The sequence below is a fragment of the Gopherus evgoodei genome, chromosome 11 (genome assembly GCF_007399415.2).
Source record: "Gopherus evgoodei ecotype Sinaloan lineage chromosome 11, rGopEvg1_v1.p, whole genome shotgun sequence".
Lineage (NCBI taxonomy): Eukaryota > Metazoa > Chordata > Testudines > Testudinidae > Gopherus > Gopherus evgoodei.
The window spans coordinates 32,247,703-32,262,319 of record NC_044332.1 but is presented as its reverse complement, the minus strand read 5'-3'; positions in this window follow the sequence as shown (position 1 = coordinate 32,262,319).

Sequence of the window (14,617 nt, the reverse complement as noted above, 5' to 3'; positions counted from 1 at the left end):
GGAAAAAATACCAAAGGTTGCTAGACTCACAAAAACATTGTGAGAGCTAATACTGTGAAAAGACAAAGGCAGTTTTAAGTTACCTTTATGTTCCCCGGCTCTACAGTCCAGGGCAGTCCTCTGATGTAAATTAAACACACCAGATCTTGCACACTAAGGGGATATATTTAAATGAATCCAGTGTTAGAGTGTTACTCCATGTGAAATCAGCACAGCAAGACTGTTCCACTAATCTACTCTTCATTCATAACAACACTCTATGATTTTGAGGGCATGAAAACATTCTAAATGTTGGAAGGAAAACATGTTAGAAGCAAAAAATCCAGACACAAAAGACTAAACTCCTCAGGTCAGGGAATGCTTTCTATTGTGTTTGCACAGTGAGTATCACTGTTCCAGTCCCAGCTAGGACCTTTTGAGTGCTGCTGCACTACAAATTCTAACTAATAATTAGTTAATTAGATCTGATTAAAAGTTTTCTATAAACTTTTTTGAAGAGGGAGAAGAGGCAGATTTTTTGGTTTTTTTGGTGTTTTGGTTTTTTTGACTGAAAGAAAGTCTTCACTGAAAGCGTCTGCTTTCCTGAAAAAGTTTCGACTTTTTGTTGGAAAACTGAAAATCCAAACTTAGAAGAGGTTTTGGAGATTTCTGATGACAAAAAAAAATCTACATTTTCCATTAAAAAATAGACAAAAACAATCCCCAAACTGGCTGTAATAATAATTAAACATATTAAAAACGCTAACAATGAATAGCAGTTGAAAACAGAGAGTCCCGTATCTGTAATGGCATTACACCAGTGGTGAATTTAGCCAATATAAGTATTAGGAAACTTCTTTCAGCACTGTGTTCAATAAGTGAAAACAATGAGCATCATGTAGGAACTAGCACCTTCCCTAGCATAATAGTATATAAAATTCAATCCGATTTCGGATGAAGTATGACTCCTACCTTTTATCAGGGTCTGGGATAGAGACTGTAAGAGGTTCCTTTTAATCCTAGCAACTATGATTTCAAGGGAAATGTATAGAGCTTTCTATTTGACTCAGTTTTAGGCTGGAGTCAGACATTTCTTAAGGCAAGGTCTTTCCACTCACCTGACAGGCTCGTGAAGAGAGCTGGGAAGCAAATTGCTCCTGTGAAAGACAGTACTGACACAACTACATGTTTATGCTTGTATTTTCTCCCCCTCCTTTAACATCTATATTATTCATGTACCTAGTGTCTTGTCTGAGTTGTCCTCACCCCACAGGAGCATCGTAAATAAATGGCACAGTTTTACGTTAGACGTGATTGCAATGTTAGGAGTGTTTTTGCTCTTCTTGAAGAGCCTACAACCCACTACTCATTACTTGGAGTGTGTGACAAACTCAAACATAACACATTCCAGCTGTGACTGATTGTGGGACAAAGCCTGATCTCTGTCTCTGTATACACGTACACACATAGTATGAGTGGTTGCACATTGTGGTTACACCATACAGAGACAGTTTTTTTTGTTTTATTTTTTTAATTCACTTACACTGTCTTAAATCTGTACTAACTCCATTTACTGTGAAGGAACTATTCTCCCATTAGATCAGTATAAAGAATCAGGACCTGACACTGTCTGGGTATTTAGAATTAGTTCATGTTATCTGGTCTAAACACTTATTTGCATTTGTTTCTTATAACTGTACAGGGAAGGGTAGACAGCTAGCAAGCAAGACATGTTTAAATTTAGTGATAATCACCAATAGAATGGAGAAAGTGTACAGCTGGGGATGGGTTACTGTGAAAAACACACCCATGAGGGGAAGTAAGGTTGGTAATTCAGTAGGTGACATTCTATTCTCCAAGCCAGAACTAATCCAGTGCTCCAACTTCACATTTTGGTGAAATGTCTCCATCCATAATTTTTCCTGCTTTTTGTTAAATTTTACGTTTTGGTGAAAACTTTCCAACTAGTCAGAAAATAGAATAAACATTCTTCTGATATTTTCAAACCAGCACTAGTGGTGATAAATCAATCCCCATATTGATCATTAACTTACCCTATCAAGGCTGAGTGGCTGAAGATGAATTAATATTTGTTAGGTTTCAGAGTAGCAGCCGTGTTAGTCTGTATCAGCAAAAGGAACAGGAGTACTTGTGGCACCTTATAGACTAACAAATTTATTTGAGCATAAGCTTTTGTGGGCTACGGCCCACTTCATCGGATGCATAGAACAGAACATACAGTAAGAAGATATTTATACATACAGAGAACATGAAAAGGTGGAAGTACCCATACCAACTGTAAGAGGCTAATTAATTAAGAGAAGCTATTATCAGCAGGGGAGAAAAACTGGACAGTCTCTATGCAAAAGAATAAATGGACACAAATCTGACATCAGGAATCATAACATTCAAAAACCAGTAGGAGAACACTTCAATCTCTCTAATCATTCAGTGACAGACATTAAGGTGGCAATTTTGCAACAGAAAAGCTTCAAAAACAGACTCCAAGGAGAAGCTGCTGAACTTGAATTAATCTGCAAACTAGATACCATTAACTTAGGTTTGAACAGAGACTGGGAATGGCTCGGACATTACACTAATTGAATCTATTTCCCCACGTTAAAGTATCCTCACACCTTCCTGTCAACTGTCTGAATGGGCCATCTTGATTATCACTTCAAAAATTTTTCTCCCCCTGCTGATAATAGCTTCTCTTAATTAATTAGCCTCTTACAGTTGGTATGGGTACTTCCACCTTTTCATGTTCTCTGCATGTATATATAACTACTTACTGTGTGTTCCATTCTATGCATCAGATGAAGTGGGCTGTAGCCCACAAATCTTATGCTCAAATAAATTTGTTAGTTTGTAAGGTGCCACAAGTACTCCTGTTCTTTTTGCTAATATTTGTTAATAACATTTAGTCTCTAATATAGTGTTTTTCACCCATAGACCCCAAAATACCTTTACAAAGCAGATACATATCCTCATCCCCATATTATAGATGGGCAAACTGAAGTACCAATAGGGAAAATGACTTGCACCAAAGGTCTCACAGCAGGCTAATAACAGAGCCAGGACTAGAATGCAGTTCTCCTGAGTCTCAGGCCACTACGCTGCTCTCTGGGCCACACCAATAAAATCACTTGTAAAGCTTCAGATACCAAATGCTACAGCAGCGCAAACCATGAACCTACTCCTGCAAGCCCTAACTCACAAGAATGAATCACCCAGAGGAATATCACAATGTTAATAAAAATGAGCCCACTGTTTGCACAATTATACCCATCTTATGATGTTCCCTAATGTTTGATTACTTTCAGAGTCCTGTACATTTCTATATAGTGGAAACTTTATACCATCTGAAGAAACAAATAAAAGAGACCAGAGGGAGCTGCTAATATGATACATCAAGTGCCCCTATAATATGACAGCTACTAACACAAAATGAAAGTCACTAATATAATATAAAAACCTCAGGTATAATATGCTGCCTGTATTGTACTGGCAAACATTCATCTTATCTGTCCTTGACTTTCAAGAGCGTCCTGGAATTAAGCTCAAAATCTCCCCTTCTCCCCGCCCCCCATCTTTCCTGGTTGTTTCTCACTGAACACTGACATTTTCCAACTTCTCACGTCCACCACATAGTTGACATTCTGAAAGTGCTAAGAATTTAGTGATAAAAATCTTGCCCATTACTCGTTCGATGTTGTATCTAAAATGTTTGCCACAGTGCAAATAATAAACTATACTTAACTTGTATGGGATTTATGGTGTGATGATGACAATAAGAGCTTCAGAAGGAATAATGATTTCACAGCAGGAAGCTCAAGGATCTCAAATTGCTCAGCCCCTGGACTTTATAATAGAGATTCTTGTGAGTTAATACTTGGAACACAATAGTATCATCATCAACAACAACGACAAAAAGGGATTGATAGAAACCATTTTATACTCATGTAGCATGTTAATATTGTGAATGCAACTAAGGAAGACCTCAGCCAATGTTATGAGAAAAAAATGACAACATTATAACTGGTGCATTTTTATTTGCATGACCATGATTGCTTGGAAGAATGAGATAACACGCTTAGCATTTTAGCTTGTACTAATTTTTCCCGTTTTACTGCTATTTGTATTCTCAAAGTAAAGAAAAAAAACCAGCCTCCTGTGATTAAATGCCATTCTCTCTGTTATGAAATGGACAGGCACATGCATGTTTGTATTCACAGTGCCACATAATACAGTATATAAGTATTTAGCATCTTTTCCCTCTTGAAATTGAGGTGCCAAGTCTCATTAGACAATAGGATTTAAACAGAATAATTCAATTGGCTATCTGCAGAACTGTAATGTGTGTGCTTTGTTACCACTGGAAATTGCTATTTATTGTGAAGGAGGAATAATTCTTTAAATGGCTCATGTAATGGATGATTCATACAGTATATCAGCACCTGCTGGGAAGGTTGAAATGAAGGCTCTCTTTCTTCCTCTCAGTATTTCCCCCATGAACTTCCTTAACCCTATTATAATGCTTTTATACTATATATATTTTAAACTTTGCATAGTAGATCACAATATCAAGGTATTTTTCTTACATGTTTTCCTGTTTAAAGAGTATATGGAGCTTTTTAAAAAGTTTATTTTTTAAAATAGCTAGTAAACCAAACTTAATAAATAAAGCCATGATTCTGGAGGTGCTGGTGGTGAGTCCAATACCATCACTTTGTTTTTGTCAGATGACCAAAGAAATATAGACTATTTCCCAGTACACCATTATCACCATTTCAGGATTTGTAGACAGAGCTTCCATCAGGACTTTAGTTTCAGATGATATATCTCAGTCTTGGGGAGGGGGATCTGCTTTGGCAATAATTTACTACTATTGCTCTCAGAGCCAGTCAGTACTTGTAATTATATTTTTATGTCTATGCATAAATATTTTGCCCTGATCCTGCAAACATTTATGCAGCTGAGTAATGCTTAGGGGAGTATTTATGCCATGTGAAATGGGAATCTGTGTGTGAAAGATTTTCTTTAGAGCCCTTGCCTCACAGTGTGTATATGAGGCCTAGAACAGAGCATAAAATGTTAAGAAAGCAAAGTGAAGCATTCAAAAGGATGCCAACCCCAACATTCATGTTGCCTTGTTTATATGTATTATGCATACAACTTTGCAGTCAGATTATCCAGTGCAGTAGGGCTCTGTTTAGCCCAGTACCACTGGGGTCAAAAGTAGCTTACAGTTATTTTTGTGTTCCTCATCCCCCGTCTAGCTCAGTCTTAGTTTATCTCCATTGGCTTGAGTGGGATTGCACATATTTACACTTGGGCTAGTTTAGCTTCAGATACAGAATACCACCAAATGTCATAAGCCCTTGTTCAGCTGCACAGCAACAATGAACAAAGATTTAACAGGACCACCACAAAGAAAATTCAGTATGTAATGGAATGTAATTATTCAAAATGGAATCTGGGTTGCAGCTTGAGGAGAAACCTTTATCTTCACAATTGCAAAAACACATAAGTTGTCAGGAGTTTGGTTTTGTACCTTACCTAAAGAAGCCATCCTCCAAAATACAGTTAATTAATAAGTATTTATATGCAGGAGCAATAATGAGCTGCAGTCAAGGACCAAGGCATCGTTGTGCCAGTGTGAACAAACACATAATAAAAAAGACAGCCCTGGCCCCAATGATCTTACAAGCTAAGTCAAGAAACAATAGGTGAATGCAATCAACAGATGGTGGGAGTACAAGGTAACAGTGAGACAAATCAGAAAGTATAGTGTCCCCTGGTGCCTTCATTCCTTTATTGTATTGCTCTGTGCAGAACATTTATACTAAAATGAAGAGGATTGCATTAAAAGGGAATCTTTGAAATGTAATCTTTTGAAACCTCACTGTTGTTTGATTAAATCTAATTAATATGATTCACCTCAGGATGACTGTTAGGAAAAAAGAAAAAAAATATCTTGCCCCAAAGTAAGAAGAACTTGTACTTGAAACTTCTTAATGAACTTACTAAGTCAATGCCATTATAAGTCATTCGGTGTAACTTGAATTATATGCTTAGTTAATAACATAAAATAGTGCATATTTGCTACATAGTGGTACCATAAGATCAAGGGAGCAACATTATATTTAGGATAGTCTCTTCCCCTGTCCAAATAAAATTTTAAAGAAATGCCATTTGATAACCTCACTGTATGTGGGAGACAGCTGAAATAACTTGAAATGGGAACAATATCTCAATATTTGTTTTAATCAGCTCACCCTTCCTTAGGCAGATAAAGATATCTGTGATTAAATATAGTGTTCGGCACTAAGTTTTTTTAAATAACTGAGGGCTGTCAAATATTAGTGACATCTATGATCATTTTGATTCCTTGACAGCAGAGACAAATGGGTGGCCCTTTAGCTGGAGTCCAGGATGGTATAAATGTTTATGGGGTATTTTTGTAGTCTTGAATCTGAATTTGTAAATGACCTCCATTTTTACAGTTGGCTGTACTAACATCTCAGATATGAACAGCCCCAAACAGGTTTCAGACTGTGTTTAGGAAGTTTGTATAAGCACTAGAACCAAAAGTAAAAATGAAATAATGCCCACATTTATGCCTTATTATTTATAGTTAGCACCTAGAAGCTACAATCAGGGATCAGGTCTCTAATGTTCTAGGCACTGTACCAACCATTGATTTTCCCCAAATCTACTAATTTATCCAGTGACATCTGTTGTTTAGACACTGACAGAACATACCTTTTAATGTCACTACTTGATCTGATAGGAATTCCCAACAGTTTGAATGTAATTACTAGTGAACATGCATATTTTCAAGCTGTTTTTTAATATTAGTAAAGTAGGGAGTTTTTAAAGGGCAATGAGAATACCACAAATTAAACTACTGCCATTTGGAGTGCTGGCTCTATGCAGTTTTCATGAGACCACTCACTCTCTTTATCCTAGAAATGTCCACTTTGAAATTGACAGCACTGTAATCCAGAGAAAATACAGCAGATGTGTGGCTGGCATTCCTGAATAACCTTCAAATGAACTTGCTATAAAGAGAAATGGGAAGTAACTGGCTAGTTTGTGACACAGAATATGAAATTTCAGTAGGTGAATCTTTAGTTAAAACATCAATGACCTGATTTAAGGCCAAATTTTGAGCCCCACGTTAAACCAGAGAGTAGAGTTGGGATCTTAACATTTCAGACAATGGAAGTATGAGTCACACGTGTACTTTCACAAAAGCATAAAACATGCTTTCTGACTTCACATTGGAAATAAGAATACAACTACTTGGTGAATTAAGATTAAACTTTCTAAATGCTATGGAATCATACAATAATACAGATTTAATTAGCATTATATTGAAATGAAATGGGCAAGCTGAACTGTCCCTGAACCATAACTCTACACTAATTTTTCATTCTGCAGTTTCTGTACTTTGATTGACTGAGAGAATCTGATTTGTAAGAACAACAATGCAGTTATTTCTCAATAACCAATCCACAATTATACAAGATAGTGCTCTGATTGCCTTCTGCTGACCGACCTCTTCCCATACATCCCCAAAAGCATCTATTTCATTTTTGACCTTCAGGGATTAAATATGAGAAAACCTTGTTTTGATCTTGAAAAATAGATTTAATCAAATTTCAGACCAGGACTTATATTCCATTTTATGTCAGTGGCTTAAGTTTGGGTGGTTGGAATCGATTCTTGATTTGTATAAAAAGGAATTAGTCTTTGTGGTGAGCGATATTAAAGTTTCAACAGTGACAAATAGGAGGAGTCTGGGGTAGAAAACGTGACTTGGGTGGAATGACACTGTGAAAAAGGGTCAAAAATTGAGACAACCATAACATTGTCTGGCTATACCAAAAGGAGGATTGGAGACATCTAACATGGGTTTAATTAGGCCACAACTTTATTATTAGATGTTTGGGACTACCCAGCATATAAAAGTGTACAGTGCAGCTAACTCCATGTTTATTCTGTAATTACCTGGGGGGATTTTACCAGCTCCCCCTCTTTTTCCATCCAAGTCCCTCCAGCAAATTTATTGTTGGGACCTTACCATATGTAGGGGGTCGGAGTAGGGACTCTCCCACCAGTTCCCCGTCTTTTTCCATCCAGGTCCTTCCAGCAAATCCATTGCCAGAATCTTACCATGCCCAGGGGGCTTCTACCACCTCCCCCTCTTTTTCCATCAAGGTCCCTCCAGCAAATCCATTGCCAGGACCTTACCATCCCCCCCACCTTGTAGGAGGGTTAAGGTGGGCTATAAGAATGGGGAGTTGGCTCCCTGCCATACCAATCATAGGAGTCCCCAACTGCCCCCCCCATTCATTCCTTTAATGAACACCTCTTTTTAAGTCCTTTTCCAAGCCATTTATCCAGTCACTGTATACCTTTCCTATGGAGTACCTGCACTGGACATCCACCCCACACTTAAATAATGAGCTGTGACATATAGCCTACCATCCTTCATGCCATAAATGAACAGAGCTCTTCCTGAACTCGCTCTGGGGAAAGGGAAACAAACAAAACAAAACAAAAAAACCCACCTACACCCAAGCCAATATGGTGGTAAGGGAAAAATTCCTTTCCAGACCCCCTAAAAAAGGGGAGGCTAGTGTAATGCCTACAGCAGGTCTTGACCAAACTTGGTATTTTACCACATAGAGGTGAGAGAGAGTGGGTTCTGCTTCAGAATGCTCCATGTAAAAGGAAGATTCAGGTGCAGGGCTGTCCTTTTTAACCGCTCCATTCCTAGGGGGATGAATCAGCGACCACACTGTCCCCGTTTGCAATGGTTTTTGTCTTTCCTGTTCCCCCCAACCTCCAGTCATAAAGCACTGTTCCCTTCACCCAGCCAGCTAGCCAAACACACTCTCCCACTGCTTAAAGCTGCAGGACGGACATTTGAGAATATCTCAATAAGGTGTTCTAAAGAAGTCTTTGGGAAGGATTCAAAGTAACTAATTAGCTTGTAAAAGTGAGGGGAAAACAAAAACAAACACAAAAACAACTACTTCTAATAGAAAAATCCAATATACTAAAAGTTAAAACAAAGAACTCACATGGAATATTTTTCCCCCCACCACTTCCAGAATTTCAACTACGATCTCAGGGAAGCACCCCTCAAACTCTTCTTATAAATCTAATCATACCATACACATAAATTACCTATCAGTAGGGAAATTATAACACTGTCATTCTATATTAAATTGTACTATTTAGGGCTAAGTTTTAGTATCAGATAGTATAGGGATAATGGCACAAGCTGCACCACCCAGGAGGCACTGTGATTCAGACACTGTGACCCAAAAGCACCTTAATGCCAGATGGCAAAGGTCTCCCTGGTTATGTAACAGTGAAACTCAGCTGGCCTGACCAGCTCAATACATCGCACACATCTTTGTCATGAAATTTATTTAAAAGGTGTCTTGCAATATATCATTTGAAAACTCACAAAACACCAGATATTAGTATCATGATGAAATGTATGTAAAAATGCTACATGTGAAATTAGTGATATTCTCTGATATTATGGTTTGGAGGCTAAACAGACAAAGGAGGCAAAGCAGGATTTTTCCAAACAAATGGGAAGGCAAACACTTCTTCTGCTTAGTGGCAAACCAAGCCAGGCGTGACTAGGGACAAGCTATTCATTTGCATTGGAGATTGTAGGAAGATCATTTCTTTTGACAGAGGGCACTTTAACCTAGCAGAGAAAGACATAACAAGATCCAGGGCTTGGGAAGTTGAAGCTAGACAAATTGAGACTAGAAATGAGGTGATTTTTTTTTTTAAACAGAGTAATTTGCCATTGGAACAGTTTACCTAGGGACATGGTGGATTCGCCATCACTTTAAATCAGATACCTTCCTAAAATACCTGCTCTAGCTCAACAAGAAGTTGTGACTTGATGCAGGAGCCACTTGGTGAAATTCTAATGGCCTAATATTATGCAAGAAGTCAGCCTAGCCCATCTTGCTTTAAAACCTATGAATTTATGACAAAGTGTAGAGGTGACATGCTCCTAACTTAATCCTTTGCATGGGTCTGTATCTAAATCTCTACCTGGCACTGCGAATTTTTTAAGTTGATAAGAAATGGAAATAGTTATTAGCAGATTACAGGCAGCCAGGCAAAAAAAGTGCCTCTGCCTTGCTGTGCAAAAACATCCTGTACTTGAACATTTTAAAAAAAGAAAATGACTGGCACATTCTATTTTACCACTCTCTTCTCTAAGCCAAAGGATTCCGAACTGAAAAAGTAGATCCAAGAGATGGAGACAAATTTGATTTTTCCTTCAGCAAAAGATAAACATCTGTTCCAAATATATTAAGATATCTACATTTTACTTCTAACTGGCATGTTTTTCAAGGTAGGGCAATATCTGGTGCCAAAAGGAGAAGGGATTTAGTATAAGTGGATTACATACTTGTATGAAAGCAACTTACTCGGCAAGATCATTTCAACAAAGACAAATTTGTTTTGACTCAGTTGAAAGATGCAAGTGCAAACTGTGAAAGGACAACGGCACAAGAAGATTATAAATTACCTAGGGTGGATTTAGACCAAAGTGGAACCAAGTTAAAGCTCTTCATGCTATTCAAAGAAAAGTGTCTTCTAATTATTCTTGTTAGATCATTGAGGACTACTGCGTACAATCCATTTACTAAACTTCTAATTAATTAAAAAAACTTGGCTGGGTGAATCTGTCTATGGGGTTGCCAAGTATGGTAGCAGGCTTACAGATGGACTTCAAGTATCTTTACAGCTGGACTTCAAGCATCTTTGCAGCTGCTGTCAGGAAAAGAGTGTCTCAGAATTACCTTATAGCAACACCTCTCCCACCATAAACAACGAGCATCTGATGAAGTGGGTTATAGCCAACAAAAGCTTATGCCCATATAAATTTGTTAGTCTCTAAGGTGCTATAAGGACTCCTTGTTGTTTTTGCTGATACAGACTAACATGGCTACCCCTCTGAAACCTCTTCCAGGGGGAACTAGGCACAATGCAAGATAGCCAAGCATTGAATGTAAAATCATCCCTTCCTTTGGACAAGCATCTTTCTTCCAATGCAAATATTTAAAGTGTCAAAAGGATCTGGGAGATGGGCGGAAAATAGCCCACTATGTTGTGCTTAAGGAAGATTTCCTAAGTGACCAAAGATATTTACATATTTAATTAGGGAGAGAGAAATTGGCACTGGCAATGGCCCAAATGTGCTGTGTCATTCTGCACAGCAGAAAAGAGCAGAAGTCTGCAGTTTTTGATCTAAATAGGATCTCTTTCCCTCCCCATCTGAGTACCAAGAGGGCTAAGTGTTTTAAACACTCATCTTGTCAGAGGCAGAAACAAAGCAGAGGAGGGAGAAATAACCATTTACATCAAGCAAGCTGGTTATAGGTGAAAAAGGGAAAGGAAGGGTCTGTTAGCAAGGAATATGTCTGTGCAGACCCAAAAGCAAAAGGGGGTTAATTGGAGAAAGGAGCAGAGTTCACTGAGTTTACCACAGTTCCTGAAGGACAATGTGAATGGGTCTTGGGCTACTGTAAGTGAGGGTAGAGGGAGCCATAGTATCCACTCCTGCCGAAAAGCAAAAGTTCTGTGTTCAGAACAAGCAGTAGTCCAGGCTGGCTAACACAGAAGCTCGAGTGTTAATAATGCTTTGATCACTGCAGATAGATCTTCCAACCCAGGAATTTACAAGCAAGAAACTTCCACCACAGCCTTGTTTCAGTTCATGACACTGAGAGATAAACAATGGCAGTTTTGCTATTGACTTCACTGAGGCCAGAATTTCACCCTAAAATTACTGGCAGTTTGTTTACATTGACTGTCCACAGGCATGGCTGCTCGCAGCTCCCAGTGGCTGTGGTTCACCATTCCTGGCCAATGGGAGCTGCAAGAAGCAGCAGCCAGCATATCCCTGTGGCCCATGCCACTTCCCACAGCTCCCATTGGCTGGGAACAGTGAACCGTGGCCACTGGGAGTTGCAGGCGGTTGTGCCTGTGGATGGTCAATGTAAACAAACTGTCTCGCAGCCTGCCAGTGGATTACCCTGATGGGCCGCAGGTTGCCCACCATTGCTCTAGAGTGAAGGATGTCATTCTGTCCTTATATACCCACCTTCCCTCTCCCAGTCTCTGGCCTCATCACATTCTTCCTTTTGTCCCTGAGTCTTCCTCCCAAATCACTCTCTCTGTTTCCCTCTGTGACTCTATTTGTGCTTCCCCAGGACTAAGGGACCGCAATCTTTACTGGTTCGTCTGGACCTTATATTTATGTTTGTATAAGGCAGTAGAGAAACAAGTTTTGATTCTTGACTTGAAACTAGAAAATCTTCTTCAAAAGAAAGATTTCAGATGGCAACTGTGCTCTGCAATTTATTTATGAGTGATTTAATGATCCACAACAGAACTCCTGCCTCCTTTGTTGACACACTGTCAGAGATGGTTCAGTTCTTGTGCAGGACATCCAGGCACTCCATATGGGAAAACTCCAGAGGATATTTGTGTTTACTACATTTTCCTGGGTGCAGATATAAATGAACAGTCTTTATTCAACGGTCCCCTTTGTTTTCATTCAGTTGTATAGATACAGTGCCTAAAAAAGTTTTTAAAAAAATAATAGGCCCACTTCAACCATTTTAATTTGAAAATATGGCAGGCAAAGGGTGAGCTGGCATAAATCAGCATAGCTCAATAGCTCCGACAGAGCTATATAAGTTTTATACCAGCTGAGCATTTGGCCCAAAGATAATACCTTGTTTTTAATATTACTTAAATAATGGTAATATTTAACATTTTGTTCATAAACTTTATCTGATAACCTCTCATGAAATAACACAAAAAAAATCCCAAACAAACTAGGGTTTGATACTTCCCTTCTGGCATCGTGGTAATGATGCTGCTGCTGTATTAACCATCTCATTCAAATGGGGACAGCTGTACACCAATGGGAAATCATCCCAGAGGACAGTCAGGTGTAAAGTACTATATTCCCCCCAAGGTTCTGCAGATGGACATCAGCTTCAAAGTATACCTGTTGCTGCTCTGTAGCAGCTGCAACTTCCACGGACAGGGATAGCTTGGGGGAACGTACTGAATCAGTCCATCTCAGGTGCTCTGGTTATGCCTGTTTCTTACCCACTGCTGACCAAAAAAATAATACTTAGAACAAAATTTCCTCTCTTTTTCAGGATCTTGCTCAGGACATTTCAGAAATGAGTCCCCGCTCCTCCCTCCACCCCCAAGAATTACCTCAAGTCCAACCTATTAATTCCAGACCCCTTCTATCACAGTATTTATGGGTTGGATCACTAAAACACAACCTGTTCACACTTGTCCCATCATGCTCATTCTGGTGGATGAAGTTCCTGGCCTCCTCCACATTAGATTTAGTATGCCTGCCCTCTGTTGTCCATCTCCCATTATAAATCACTGGGAGATTACCTCAGTTGGTGATATCTGATGATAAGTCTTAGCAAATCCCAGAGGCTTATACACTCTGTATGGAACCTCAAAGAAGTCCTTCTATCCTGTGGTAAAGTGCTATGATATTCCAATAAGAAAGCAAAAAGGTGAAAATATCTAGCGTTACTTAGTCTATTGTCATCTGCTTATTTGGTCTCTGCACACTAGACTCATATCACCACAAGAAAAATCATGTATAAATGACCATTAACAAACTCATGATTAACAGCAATCCTCCCTAATTACAGAGCTGGGTGAGCTAGGCAATGAACAATTTATTTAGCAAATGTAGCTGTTTTCCCTGGTCTTGAATTATCCACAATCCAATCACGATTTCCCTGAATTACTTTTTGTTATTCATAATTGTTTGTCAAACCATTTGTCTGAAGAAATTACAGCCTGTGGATTTTTTCCACAAATTGAGTTCTGTGAGTATTTGCTATCTATGATTCATCGCCTAAGTCACAAAGTGTTGTTTCCCATCCCTGACTGGATGGCTGAATCTTTTTAAACAAGAGACTAATGAATGATGTATAGCAAATAACAAATAGTGAATACTTTTGTCTATGCATGAATACCCTTGTTTTCATGAAAATACAGGTATTTGTATGAGTTACAGCACTTCCACAAATATTTGCATAAACAAAAAGGAGTCATCCAAACACCAGAGGGGAAAAAATAACCTAGAGGGTGCACAGATACAGAGGAATCAAATTGCTAACATGTTCACTAACGTTTCCCCACTGTTCAGCAAGTGCTAACTAGAAGTAGCACCAAAACTTCAGTACCATGAAGATAGCAAAAATCAGAGAGCCACCAGCTTTCTTCACGTTTTGAATTTAATTTGAATGAACTTGGGCTCAGTTTCTTTATGGGATTTAGGCACCTAAAAGCATTTGAGGAGATGGGCCTTGATTCTAATAAAGGTTAGGGAATAAGAGCAGGCTTTCCCAATGGCCATACTCCAAAAGCCTCATTCGTGTTGGGCAAAACCTTACTGTAAAATTAGTCCACTGCACTTCGGATGGAGTATGTAAACAGTGAGATACTATCAGCCAGGCTGAGCATGGGTATCAAGTCTAGCTCATGGTAATTAATGGCCATATTGTGAATTCCTGGCTTACTTTCATGA